This window comes from Nicotiana attenuata, unplaced genomic scaffold (genome assembly GCF_001879085.1).
Source record: "Nicotiana attenuata strain UT unplaced genomic scaffold, NIATTr2, whole genome shotgun sequence".
NCBI lineage: Eukaryota > Viridiplantae > Streptophyta > Magnoliopsida > Solanales > Solanaceae > Nicotiana > Nicotiana attenuata.
In genome coordinates this window covers 634717-650643 of record NW_017670474.1, presented here as the reverse complement: position 1 = coordinate 650643, position 15927 = coordinate 634717, and positions in this window count along the sequence as shown.

Genomic DNA, 15927 nt, shown 5'->3' with positions numbered 1-15927 from the left:
CAAATGAGAAAATAGGTGATGACCCTTTGGGTCGTCACATCATTTTCCTCATCATTCTCGAAGATAGTTTCATTAGGATAAAGAGCATTCATAACTACTTCATTTAATTGTTGACCTGGTGCAACATCATGGCAAAATTCACTATCGGAAAATTGAAAACAAGGGTTATCACTATCAAGAATAATAGGTGGAGGAGGACGGGTAACAGGTCTGGGTCGGGGAGCCGGGGGAAGGGTAGTAGCTTGGCGACTAGATTCACCAATTTTAGATTTTTCCTTACCACCAAACATTTTTTTCAAAGAAAAGGCCATATTAATTATAATTATACAAACTAAAACAAACAAAACTATATTCTTAAAACTTAAGAGTTGGAACGAGTTTACCGAATTGACGAACAACTTCTTGAAAATTGAAAACCGTTGAAGACTTGAAGACTTGAATACTTCAATTCACCAACTTCACAATTTTTCACGAAATTGCAATAATAAAGTAAGCAATTATAGAAGAAAATTAGATATAGATTGAGAGAGATTGATGAATTTGTGAGTAAAAATGAAAGAATGAGGGGGTATTTATAGTTGAGAATTGGGAAAAAGTGTAATTATATAAAGTTTGGGGTTAAAATAAAGTTTGGGGGCCAAATGGCTATTTTTTAAACTCTCAAACGGTTAGAATTTGATGGCCAACGGCTAGATTTTAAAAATGTGACCGTTGGTCATTTTTTTTTTTAATTTTTTTTTTATTTTATAAATATAGCCGTTGAGGCCCGTTTGGCCCGGTTGAACCGGCCCAGGCCCGCCTGCCGGTCCCGGGCTTAGCGGTCCCGGGCTCGTAGGCTATTTGGGTAGGACCGGCCCGCTACGGGCTTAATGCACCATTTGAGACCGGCCCACTGAGACCGGTCCGTTTGGCCTGTTTGGCCCGCGGTCTCGGGCCGGTTCCGGGTTGGGCCCGGCCCACAGTACACTCTTATTATATTCATTTAATTTCCTTTCTTTTTCTTCCGCTTTTAATTTAATTTTGCTTCAAATCTCTTTATCTTCACACCGCTTTATTCCTACACAGTTAAAATATAATATTAAGTACAAAATAATATAACTAATACTCAAATGACGATTAAAAAGTACTAGAACATGAGATAACAATGGGTAAATATATGCATTTTTGGCCGAACATCAACACCCCACACTTAGACTCTTGCTCGTCTTCGAGTAAGCATTAGAACCACTCTCAATAATCAAGCCTAGAAACACCACCACTTTGGTAGATACTAACAATTAGGCCCTATAGCAACTCAAACCATCATATATACACTTCCCCTTTATCGTGCAAGATATACAAGTTACAAACAAATAACAAACTTTTAACCTTCTAACCTCAGAGACAGACTCTAACTTACCAAATTTAAGCTCGCTTACCTACTCTATCAGATAAAGCTAATAACATCACCTATCTATCATGAAACCAGTGCCCTCACAAGAATGAATAGTCCATACACTCAAATCAAAGAATGAATATAATTTAAGGACTTTGCATCAAAGAAAAACTCCCGCACTCATAAACGAATTCACATGTATGCACAAAGAACCATAGGCTTGCCCATTATGTACATCTCTACTAATTAAGTATGCTCGACTAGAATCAAATAGGACTTTAACGGGTTGTAATGTTGGCTAAGGGACGGGTAGGAGAATTATATAATAATGACTTACACCTACCTAAGAACTTTGCACTTTTAGACTTCATCACCCACTATTTTCATCTCTTAACTTTATTTTCAGCCTTCTCTTCATCCATTGTTTCACAAGTATATCCCTCATATCAAGAGCGTTTCAATTTTTTCAAAGCAATTTTTTTTCTCTCATTCACTTTTTTTTCCATATAACATTCTTTTCAAGAGGATCTTTTCATCACCTTTCAGCCATCATTGGTCACCATTTTTCACTTAACCATCTCATTCTTCAAATTTTTCAATTAATATCACGGTCTAAGCAATAGTGCTCAAGGAAGCAGGGTGTCAAAACTAGGGATTCAATAAAAGGATCAAGGCAAAAATACGATTTCCAAACAAAAGGCTACAGGCTCAAAGGGCTAACTAGTGGTACAATATCTGAAATGGCTAAAATTCACAAGACATATCAAAGAAGCCTATTATCATCTTCTAAACAGAGCAACACTTTTATTTCGCTTCAATAACATGCAGGGCAAGTTCTAGACTAAGATGCAAAATATGGAATATATGTAAGAAATCCTCACCTCACATGGCACAAGTATCAATCAAGATGGATCAATTGTACTCTAAGACAGACAGGGTCATAGCGAACCAAAATAAGAATAAGCTATATACAGAGTCACAACCTTGAGCTTAGGTATCAGAAAGTCTGCTATTTTATTCATTCCTCAAGCACTCAGAGGAAAGTACTACTCAAGCTCAGGCCTAAATATGCTAGTATCAAACAAGTCACAAAAGTTTTTCTTCCCCTCTTTTTCTACTCCTACAATAAAGAAAAAAAAATAATCTAATCCTAAAAAATAAAAATAAAAATTACCCGGTTGAAGTTACATCCCTTGGAAAAGAACCGATGCACAAAGAAAAACCAAGAGGGATTATTATCTGACTAAAACTAACTAGAAACAAAAAGAAAATATTTTTAAATTTTTTTTTATTTGTTTGACTTTAATCCCTCAAGAAACCTGTCCACAAAATCCATCATCAGGAAAAGTCCCAATTTTCTGATTTTTTATTCATTTTTTTCGTTTTTATTTTTACTTTTTTAACACAAGTAACTACACTAAGAAAAAGTACTACAACAAATCTAGGATAGCATAGAAAATCACCCAGACAATCTCCTCACCCCACACTTAGAATTGTGCAATGTCCTCAATGCACACTGAAAATAACAAGAGGGTAAAAGAAACTCCCTGGTAGGCCAAAGGCCGAAGAATTAGCAGCTCACGGGATACTCAGACTTCTCCCTGGTATGATCCCTTGTGCAGGTACCTCACACTTAGTCTCAACCACCAGCACGCTTTTGCACGTGCCTATTGGCTTTGACTCCATGCTCGTACTTCTACAAAAAACAAAAACTACAAAAAATAACACAATAAAAAAAAATAAGCAAAATTAAAAAAAATAAAATTGGGTTGCCTCCCAACAAGCGCTTGATTTAACGTCGCGGCACGACGCCATCACTTTCACCACTTTTCCTTCCACTTTGAGGATATAAATTGTGCCCCCAATTTTGCATCAACTTTTCTATCACGTTCATGGGGCGGTGGTGTTAAAATAAAGGAACCGAGCAAATAATATCGCATCTTGCACTTATTGGCCTTTAAGTGAGGAATGTCGTTTTGCCTCCTTGGTATGGCAAATTTCAGAATATAAACATTTTGTTCCTCATCCATTGATTCCTCCATATGCTCGACTGGATCAATTCCCATGTCACCAACCAAACACAATGTTGAAAAGTGTTTAGAATGAGGTCCAATACGCTCCAACTCCAAAATTGCATAATTGTTTACCTCTTCAATTTTGTGCACTTCGTCAACCTTGGCATCATTAACAAAAGCATGATCTAATGATTGGTATTCTCGTTTTAGCTCCTCCATTTGGCATAGAAGATCTTTTTCAGCTTCACACAACTCATCACTAAATTGTTGGGCGTTACGCGCATCAACCTTTGCACTCAATTGAGCCTCCAAATCGTGAATAGAACTGCCAAATTGATCAATCTCTTGTCCCAGTTCAGCTCTTCCTTCTATAAACTGTTGCATCTCATTCGTAATTTTCTCACGGAAACCTACATATTCCTCTAATAATTTCCCGTGCATATCAAGAATGCGAACATCGTGTTCCACATCATCCAATTCGTTACTCCTGTCAAACTCACAAGAATTATTAGAATCAACATAAGAAGGTATTGGAGTAGGATACCAACACTTAGGACAATTATTCCAATTTCCATCACAAATAGTACAGGAAGGAGATGGTGCACACAACTCGGTACTAGGAATATTTTTATAATATTTTCACAAGTGGGATCCTTTACAATATGGACAAGGATCACAAAAACAAGAATACTTACTATCCCACCACTTTTCGTTCAAAGATGCAATATATGAAAAAGAAATTATAATACTAACTACACTAAACTAAAGTTAAAAACTTAAATAGATAAAAAGCAAAAAATCTAATCTAGTAAGATAGTTAATTTCTAAGTCCCCGGCAACGGCGCCAAAAACTTGTTGCTCCCAAACGCACATGCAAGTATACGTGGTCGACAAGTAATATAGGATTGTAAGTCCAGATATCGTACCCACAGGGACTTGTGATAACTATCAACTAAATTAAACCAAACGATTAATCTATTCAAGCAAATCCTAACGTATGAATATTTAACTAAAATTAATCTAAAGTAACAAATTATGAGATTAAAGAAAACAAGTTGGCGAATTATAGAGACGAATTCAATGTGAGTGAATATTCTAGAGCTATGGGTTAGCTAACAATCCCATTGAGTTTTTCACTTAAATCGTCAAATTAATTTATCTGGTTTATTGATTGACGGGGTTAATATTGCTCGTAGCCTTCTCCCGAAGTACAACTCGCCTATTCAAGCTAACCTAACGCCTATATTCCTATGGAATAAGGATTAACAAGAACGCATTTATAATTCCCGTATAATAACCAAGCAAGGCGATTAGGTATATTCCTATCCTAACTGCAAATCTGCTCCCCCTAAGAGTTAAGATCTTGCTCTACTCAATCTTATTTGCAATCTAGAATTCCCTCTCCCGAGTTCAATCCTAGATTCGTAGATAGTATTCAATTGGTGATCAAGCAATCAAATAATTAAGCGCAAGATTGAATAAATAAACCAATATGATAAAATAATAAGAACAATTCAAGCTTCAAACTACAACGTTCATGTAGCACCCAACAACTCTAGAACAAATGAATATGAAACTACAAGAAGAGAAGAGAAGAAAAACTAGTTAGAAGCCAAGCGTGGTGTGTGTTCCCCCACGTGAATTCTCCTCCAAAGTATGTTAGCTCTCCTCCAAATTAGGTTTAGAACCCCTTTTATACATGTTGGGACCATGTAGGGCCGAAATAATCTTGTCCCGAATGAAATAGGAAAACCACCGCAACACAGCGTCCAGGCCAGCGCTTAGTGACTTTTGCGTTTTGAATCCTTCACGCTAGGTACTGTAACGACCCGACCGGTCGTTTTGAGATTTTGCACTTTGATCGTCAGTTCTCGGGCATGACTTGCCTCGTGTAATGTATTATGACTGATATAGATCGTTGGTTTTGGGTTTCAGGAAAATCGGAACGAATTTGGAAGAAGAGTCTCAGTTGAAAGCTTTGAATTTGAAATGTTTGACCAAGAGTTGACTTATTTGTATATGAGCTCGGATCGGAGTTTTTATGATTTGGTTAGCTTCGTTGGGTGATTTATGACTTAGGAGCGTGATCGGAATTGGGTTTGGAGGTCCGGTGTAGAATTAGGCTTGAATTGGCGAAGTTAGTATTTTGGCGATTTCCGGTTGATAGGTGAAATTTTGATCCCAAGGTCGGAATGGAATTCCAGAGCTGCTGCAGCTTCGTTAGGTGATTTGGGATGTGTGTGTAAACTTTCAGGTCATTCGGAGGTGATTTGGTTGGGTTTTTGATCAAATGCGTGTTTCGAAAGTTTTAGAAGAACATAGGCTTGAATTCGATGTAATTTGATGGTTCTGGTATTATTTGAAGTGTTTTGATGATTGGAGCAAGTTTGGATGATGTTTTAGGATGTGTTGGTGCTTTTGGTTGAGGTCCCGGGGGCCTCAGGGTGATTTCGGATGGCTAACGGGAAGTTTGGAGTTGAAAAATGCAGCAGAAAATGCAGCAACAGTGCAGGTTCAATTTTTGCCTTCGCGATCGCGAGAAGGAACTCGCGTTCGCGTAGAAGGAGTTGAGTGGCCCTGAGTTTTTGGACTTCGCGTTCGCGGAAGGTAAGTTCCTGGTGCTTCGCGTTCGCGGTGTGGGGTCCGCTTTCGCGTAGTAGAAGTGAGGGTCCAGCTTAGGTGCTCATCGCGTTCGCATATATAGTGTCGCGTTCGCGGGTGTGCAGACGCGTTCGCGAAGGGTAATTTTGGTCAAGGAAAAACGTGCTCATCGCAAACGCGGGGGTTTGATCGCGTTCGCGTAGAAGAAATGTCAGCTGGGCAGAAGGGTTTTTAATAATATTTCATCCGCGAGCCTAAGTCATTTTCCTCCATTGTTGAGTATTTTTAGAGCTTCTTGGGAGCAATTTAAGAGGGATTCGAAGAGGATTGATTGGAGGTAAGTTCTATGGACCAAAAACGTGATTATTATGTGAAATTAACCTAGAAATTCATGAAAATTTAGCTAAAATTGGAAGAACTAGGGCTTGGGATTTTGAGATTTTAAATTGGGATTTGAAGGGCCATTTGAGGTCGGATTTGAGAGTTTTTGATATGCATGGACTCGTGGCGAGATAAGGAACCCGTTGATGTTAAAATTTCTGAGTTTCGAAAAGTGGGCCCGGGGCTCGGGTTTTGCTAATTTCGGGATTTTTGATATTTTTCGATTGTTTTCGCTTGGGCTTTGTTCCCTTAGCATATTGTGATGTATTCGTTCTGATTTTGGATAGATTCGACGAGCGTGGAGGCCGATGTGAGGGGCAAAGGCATCGGGAGCTAGGAATTTCGCCGGTTCGAGGTGAGTAATGATTGTAAATGATATCCTGAGGGTTTGAAACCCCGGATTGCACATCGTAGTGCTATATTGAGGTGAGACACGCGCTGGGTGACGAGCGTGGGGTCTGTTACTACTGGGGATTGTGACTTGGTCCGTCCCGATTGATGATTTTACCGCATATTTGACTGAAACTTATTTGTTATCATCATGATTTGGGTTGATTGCCATATTTGGGCTTCGTGCCAATTATCTGAACCCCTTCGGGGATGGTTGTTGGTATTTTCCTCACTGTTTTGATTTTATACTTGAACTCAGTCATGTATTTTCCACTATTTTCAAAACTCAGCCAAATTTATTTTGCTCTAACGCGTGAAAAGATATTTCCAATACTATTTTGGGCTGAGTAGCATGTTTTACTGTTGCCCGAGGGGCTTATGTGATTTTGACTGAGTAAGGCCGAGGGCCTGTGTTGTGAGGATACTTTGGATCGGGCTGCACGCCGCAGCAGTGTTATACTGATACTGATATGAGGTCGAGGGCCTAGACTTGCTGCCACGAAATGGCTTGATATTGCGCTTGGGCCGTAAGGGGCCCCCTCCCGGAGTCTGCACACCCCCAGTGAGCGCCGTCGACGTTAAATGGATCGGGCTGCACGCCGCAGCGATATGTGGATCGGGATGCACGCCGCAGCGGTACTGGTACTATTTTATGTGTTTACTTTATTTCATTTGTCTGCCATTACATGTTGTCTGTGATACTTCATGCAATATCTACCTGATTTTCCTAGCATTATCTGATAACTGAGTATTGTGCCGAGGGACGGATTTCTGTGCTTATATGCACCATTTGTTTTGCATTCATTTGCATAACTGTTGAAAAAGCCATTTTTAAAAGAGGTTTAAACCGAGCCAAGACATTTCTAAAGATTTCACAGCTTCACTGCTTTTCTCAAAGGGTTTTACACTGCTTCTATATAGCATGTTGGTTGCCCTACGTGATTTCTTACTGCTCAGTTATTATTTATCCTTATTACTCACTGAGTTGAAGTACTCACTTTACTCCCTGCACCTCGTGTGCCGATGCAGGTATTTGTTCACCCGGTAGCGGGTTTTGAGCTGATTAGAGACTATGCTATCGAAGTTGAGCGAGGTGACCGCCAGCGTTCGCGGCACCGCATTTCTTCCTTTTATTTATAACTCCCATTTTGTATATTTCCGGCTTGTAGTTGTAATTTCACTCTAATAGATGCTCGTGACTTGTGACACCCCGATTAGGGCTGTGTTGGGTTGTACTTTCGCTAATTAATATCATTAAATCATATTCAAACTGCTTATGAACTGTTTAACTTATAAAAGAGGTGTTCGGAAATGATCTGGCTGGCCTTGTCTTCACGAGAGGCGCCATCACGACCGGAGCGGGGTTTGGGTCGTGACAGGTACGTTTCTTTTTGCCTTCTGTCAATTGGAATTGTATTTTTCCTTTGTTCCTATCTCCAACTTGGGGGACAAAAATCAAAGGGTGCCCCCCTTATTATATTCATTTAATTTCCTTTCTTTTTCTTCCGCTTTTAATTTAATTTTATTCCAAATCTCTTTATCTTCACACCGCTTTATTCCTGCACAGTTAAAATATAATATTAAGTACAAAATAATATAACTAATACTCAAATGACGATTAAAAAGTACTAGAACATGAGATAACAATGGGTAAATATATGCATTTTTGGCCGAACATCAATGATGCATGGCATGCGAACTGGCCAGGATGACTCTCTTTCCAAGGTATTATGAAGCACCACCTTTATTTCGTGGTAGCTATCATGTTCTTCCTTATTTTATTTTGTTGGAATTTCTCCAACCATTGGTTCTGTTCTTTGTTATAGAGGCTCCATAGTTGGTTGTGAAAGGTTGTAGTAACGGGTGAAAGTATATTTATTTTACTTACTCTCATTGTTATTATCATGAAAGGGCGTCATGCGTGATTTTGAATTGGAAAATATTTTATCATTTAACTTGAAAATGTATATGATTTTCGAGGAGCTTCCGCAGTTAAATTGATTTTCATGCATATGATTTGGGTGCATCATGTGGGTTGGTTCACTCGGGTCGGGTAGTGTGCCGGGTGCCGGTCACGTAGATTTGGATCGTGACAAACCCGTCTCCCGCAGGCGTGTGACTACACGTCATGGAGAACTCTGTCATGCAGAAAGTCCCACGTGTCGTCCACTCTCCTGGCGCGGAGAGTCTGGGTCGGTAACTCACCTCCCATATGTGGGGGACCTATGATCGCCCTGTAACGAGAGTAGCTCATCGCTGGATGCTCCGGGATGAATAGGCGGCACCTCCATGTCGTCTACTGTAAATTAAACAACATTAATATACATTTTAGTTTTATAATTTTATATGTTTGTTTGTAAATTAAATAATTAAATTTTATAATTATTCAATATTTAATTATCAAATTCAAAACATAAGGGTTTCAGACTCTATATTTGAGGCCCAGTAGCACCAAGAATATCCTAAATTCTTCTATGTGTTAGTTTTGTTATAATTTTATATGTTAGTTTGTAAATTAAATAATAAAGTTTTATAAATAAATATTCACATATGGGTTCCAGGCTCGATATTTGGAGCCCAGCAGCACCAATTTATCCTGATTTTCTTCTATGTGTTAGTTTTATTATTTTACATGTTAGTTTGTAAATTAAATAATTATTTTTTATAAATAAATATTCACATATGGGTCCCAGACTCCATACTTGGAGCGCAGTTGCACCAATTTATCCTGAATTCTTCTATGTGTTAGTTTTATTATAATTTATATGTTAGTTTGTACATTAAATAATTAATTTTTATTATTGAATAGTCACATATGGGTTCCAGACTCGATATTTGGAGCCCAGTAGCACCAATTTATCCTGAATTCTTCTATTTGTTAGTTTTATTATTTTACATGTTAGTTTTACAATTTTATATGTTTGTTTGTAAATTAAATAATTAATTTTTATAATTATACAATATTTAATTATATTCATATATGGGTTCCAGGCTCGATATTTGCGGCACCAATTATATGTTGACTATAATTGGACAGAGTTTGTGTTTGATCTATCAGTTATTTTGACGTATTTTTGAGTATAAGAGATACTTAAACTACAGGGAAACTACGCTAAAAGGCACTACATTATACTATGCTAAAAGGCACTACAGTTTAGTACGCTAAAGGCATTACATTTTACTACCCTAAAAGGCACTATATTACAGTCTTTAAGCAAATAAATAATTTAAACCAGATAAAATACAACAAATACATTGTAATCACAAAAATACATATAAAACAGTAATAGTAATTTATTAACATTTTTATTAACAAATAATAACGATTTCACAATTTTTACATATTTTTTTACAACATTAATATCTTAGTCCGGATAAAAATAACATACCAATTTAATCGCAAAAATAACACAAAACAACATACAACACATTCAATACAACTAATATGCATTATTTATACGAGTTTGGACATAAACTAAATCGGAATACCTCGAATTATGTTTTTCGGAAAGTTGAAGATTTAAAAATTTGACTCCGAAACAAGCAACCCACAACAATAGAAGGCTCGGCTAGGATGTGGGACCAACAACATCTACTTTTTACGGGACGGGTGAGGTCCACACGAGCTCTTTGGGACGTTAATGGAGGGGGAGGGGACTGCTGTATTTTTTTAAAATGAAGGAGAGGGTCCGGGCAGAAACGTGGGGGAAAGGGAAGGGGATCTATTATTTATGTATATAAAACGTTGTTTTTTACTGCGTTTTATATAAAATGCAGTAATGAACTGCGCTTTATATAGCTGTCTTATCAGCTTCCAGTAAAGCGCGGTATTCAATTGCTTTTTATATAAAACGCGGTTATAGAATGGTAACTTTTCTTTTCACACCTAAAAAAGTATTTCAAGTCCAAAAAAATCACATTTCGGTTCTGGACTCTTTGGCGTTAACACTTCGATGAAAAGACAGAGCGACAAAAATAAGAAGGGAGGATAGAAACAGTGTGACGGATGTTATGTTTCGGTTTTCTCTCTTCTCTCCTGTTTGGTTAAAGAAAGGCGGCTTTATCGTCTTGAGAGGTTAAAATTGCTTTCTTTTTCTTTATCAGTTTTCCTTATAAAACAAAACTAGTGCAATTTACCTTTTGAAAAATGATGAATGTTATCAACAAAGTCGATCCATCATGTGTTAAATAATTTATCATCAGTTTCATCACATAGTGCATTTCTTTATCTTAGTGTCATGATCCTCCATATGTCTACTGGTGAGAAATATTACACATTTTAAGTTATTTATTTTATCAAATTCAACAATACAAAAAAGATAAAAGAAAAATACAATTTTTACGTAGTAGAGGATCTTTTATATGACAAAAATATTTGTGAAAATAATTTTCTTGAGAAGGAGTTTTGTTTGGTAATCAAACATGAGAAAATATATTTTATAATAGTCTTAGAGATAAAAGAATTAGTTGTAAACTTTTGAATTTTATATTCCTATCCTATATATTATTATCCAATATGTAATTGTTGTGTTCAATTCAAGTTTTAATTATTTAGCCGTATAACAATTCTACTTTAATAATTCTGTATAAATATTTAAGTATGTGGTCAAAATCATATGCCTCCGGTGTATAGGCTCGAGGGTCCATCCTGGGCCCAAGTCCGGGCGAGGTCGAGTTCGAGACCGGTGGACCAGGTTTGAGTTCGAAGACAGAACGCAATGCTCGAGAGATAGGGGTACGAGGAGTTCCAAGGCCGAGTACGCTCGACCCCAAAATTATACCGTTATGAATTTACAACAGAATGAGCTAGATTCCTACCACGTCCCCAAAATCATGGCGCAAATCCCGGAGTAGGATCGTACTATTCCGTACCAGGCGGTTAGACAGTTGTACCAAGAATATCCCTTACTGTAAATAGAAATATACCTTGTTTAGGGTTCCCCTATTATATAAAGGGGACCCCAATCATTTGTAACATCATCTAATAATTGAGCAAAGAATACACTCTCTATTTTTCGCCTACTATTCATCGGAATTGTCTTTTAGCTCTACTGCTCTTACTTTACTTTTCTTGCTTGATTGTTCTTATTGTTCAAAAACCACCTCGAGGTCACTAAGCTCGAGGTCACTGCTTTTGAGTTATATTGGTGTGATTTACTTATTTCTTTCACTTCTACTTCATATTTCTTGATTATTAATTAGTATGAAAGTAAACCACATATCTTTAATACCACAAATCAAATTAATTATTACTCGTATTTTCGAGGTAAACAGTTTGGCGCCCACCGTGGGGCTAAAGATAGGGGTGTGCATTCGATTTAGCGATTCGATTTTAACCCTTATCTATAATTACTTATCGATTATCGATTTGTACATATGCTTATCATTATCGTTTCAATAAGATTTCGATTTTTTCGATTTCTATTTATCGATTTTTGAGGCTTATCGATTCGCTTATCGATTATACCAATAAGAAAATTTGCGGGATTTCACGGAAAGTATATCGCTATAAACACGCCTAACTAATATGGACAAAAAGAAGCTAAAATAAGACGAACACCGTTTATAACATAAAAATTGTGTCAACAAGCACATGCAACGAAACTAAAGTATGGGATCAAATGTATGCCACCAACACTCCAACGGTATAAAAAAACAAAATACATCATCACGGCTAATTCTGTTTTCCATTAATTTGAACTTCATTCCCTTGAGCTTTGAATATGATCATTCCTGAAATATGGTAGAGGAAATAATAGGGTTAGGGACTTAGAGCAAAGGAAAGGATATTATAGAATAAGGCTAAAAATAAAAAAAAAAAATTGTCTTTTTAGTATATATTATCGGTTTATCGATAAACCGATAACCGAAGAGGACAAAATCGAAATCGAAATCGAAATCGATAACTCGATAAGGAAATTTTCAAAATCAAAATCGATAAATCGATAAACCGATAACAAATAATTGATTCGATTTATCGATAAACCGATTCCAATGCACACCCCTAGCTAAAGATAATAGTGATTGTTTCTTTACCGATTCTCATTACACACATTATTTTTACGCTTTTTCTTGTCAAGAATTTTTTATTCTCAGGACGAAACATGTCTAGCTCACAAAATGCACATGTTCATGACAACGAATGTCTTGGTGAAAACAAAAATTAGGGGTCGGTGTACCACCGATAAACCATGGGGAGGTGCCAACCATGGAACCAGTTGATGTTAGATCTCATATTGATCTAAACACCAACTTAGGCACTGACTCCGAAGGGAGTGTACGCAGGGAAGCCAAGCCAGGGGACCAAGGAACACCAGGAACAGGAGATGGGGGAGTCAGCCTCCAAGTGATATTCGAGATGCTACAAGCTCAGTAAATCGCCATTGCTCAACTTCAAAGTCAGAATAAAACTCCAAATACTGCCAAACTGGTGAACTCTTGACGTACTGAACCGGCGCTAGAAAGACTAGATGAAAGCGGCTCGAGGACTGACCCCACGACTATGAAGATGCTAGAAGAGCTCACCAAGAGGATCGAGTTCGGAGAAAATAAAATCGAAGACAATGATAAGAAGGTGGAGACTTATAACTCCCGTGTAGACCAGATACCGGGGGCACCTCCAATTTTGAAAGGATTAAATGCCAAAAAATTCATACAAAAACCATTCCCTCAAAGTGCGGCTCCGATGCCCATTCCCAAAAAGTTGTGCATGACCGATATACCTAAATATAACGGAACAACCGACCCCAACGAGCATATTACTTCATACACTTGCGGAATCAAAGATGGCCAACGAGAAAATCGGACGTCTTCAAAATAAAACAAAGGAACGACGAGATGTTAAGGGAGTTCATGTCCAGGTTTCAGATGGAATGGAATTACCACCAGTCCCCGATGACTGAGCAGTACAAGCTTTTATGGAGGGTTTGAATGAAAGGAGCTCGATTGCGTCTCGATAATTAAAGAAGAACTTGATCGAGTATCCAGCTGTGATGCGGTCAGATGTGCACAACCGTTATCAATCAAAAACCAGGGTTGAGGACGATCAGTTGGGATCCCCCCCCCCCCCAGGTTCAGTTCATCCTAACAGGTTTGCGGCCAAACCCCCGAGGGATATGAGCAGATAATCGAGATCGAATAGGGAACGGTATCAACCGTATGCCGATCGAAGGAACAACGGTTCAGGTCGAAACGCTCCTCGGAACGATTGGAGAGCGATCGAGGTCAAAGTTCTCGGGTACTCATCAGTAATAGCATATTCAATAAGCATACCGATCCCGCAGAGGCACCACGATTATCGGAGTACAACTTCAGCATGGATGCATCAGGGATTGTGTCAGCTATTGGAAGAATTAAAGCCACCAAGTGGCCTAGGCCTATACAGACCGATCCTTATCAAAGGAACCCGCTTGATGTGTAAATACCATAGCACACATGTCATAGAACAGAAGATTGCAGGCAGCTAAGGGATGAAGTGGCTCGGTTGTTCAACGAGGGCCACCTTTGAGAATTTCTAAGTGATCGGGCTAAGAATCACTTCAGGGAGAGAGATGCAAGGAAAAATGAGCAAGAATAACCACAACATGTAATCGACATGATCATTGGCGGAGTCGATGTCCCTCAACGACCTGTATTCAAACGCCTAAGTATCAATCACAAGAGAAAAATGGATTCGAAGCTATGTGCCCGAGGACGCCTTATCATTCTGTGACGAGGAAACGGAAGGCATATCTTAACCTCATAACGACGCCCTGGTAATCTCTATCCTTTTAAATAAAATTCAAGTTAAATGTGTTTTAGTGGATCCAGGTAGCTCAGCAAACATAATCAGATCGAGGGTCGTGGAACAACTCGGCCTACAAGATCAGATTGTACCTGCATCCTGGGTCCTAAATGGCTTCAACATGGCAAGCGAAACAACAAAGGGAGAGATTATCTTGCTAGTAAACATAGCCGGGACCACATAAGACACTAGATTCCATGTCATCGAAGGTTACATGAGGTATAACGCACTCCTCGGGAGACCATGGATACACAACATGAGGACAGTGCCTTCAACTCTTCACCAGATGATGAAATTCCCAACAGAGGAAGGAGTGAAAACGTTCTACAAAGAGCAACATGCTGCAAACGAAATGTTTGCAATCGAGGAAGTGGTGTCGCTACCAGATCCTTTGACCTCAGGCGACCAAATAGTATCACATCCCCCAGCGTCGATGGAGTCGGAGCGACATGTAATTGAAGACGAAGAAGAGGATTTCCTTACTTCTCGAACCTTCATCATCCTCGAAGAGTTCGATGCAACCAAGTCAACTGTCGAGGAACTGGAGCAGGTCATACTTATCGAATACTTGCCCGAGAGAAAGGTATACCTGGGAACGGGATTGACCCCCGAACTCAGGAGAAAACTCATTCAATTTCTTGTTGACAATATGGATTGCTTTGCTTGGTCTCATTTAGATATGATAGGGATTCCACTGAAAATCACCATGCATCGGCTAAGCACCGACTCAGGTTCAAATGGATGAAGAAAAAGAGGAGGCCTCAGTCCGAGGTAAAGCATGCCTTCATAAAAGATGAAGTAACCAAACTTCTTAAAATAGGATCCATTCGGGAGGTAAAGTACCCCGAGTGGTTAGCCAACGTAGTTGTAGTTCCTAATAAAGGAAACAAACTTAGAATGTGTGTAGACTATAAGGACTTGAACAAAGTATGTCCGAAAGATTCTTTCCTATTGCCAATCATCGATTGAACTATCGATGCCACGATTGGCCACGAGACCCTAACTTTTCTCGATGCCTACTCCGGGTACAATCAAATTCAGATGAACCCGGAGGACCAGGAAAAGACTTCATTTATTATTGTTACAACGAAATGCCCTTCAGACTTAAAAATGCATGAGCTACATACCAACGCCTAGTTAATAAAATGTTCGAAGAAAAAATAGGTAAAACAATGGAAGTCTATATTGATGATATGTTGGTTAAGTCCCTGCGCGCAGAGGACCATTTAGCTCATTTGCAGGAAACATTCGAAATCTTGAGGAAATACAACATGAAGCTTAACCCACAGAAGTGTGCCTTCGGAGTCGGTTCGGGTAAATTCCTCGGCTTCATGGTGTAAAATCGGGGTATCGAGATTAACCCCGATAAGATCAAGGCTATC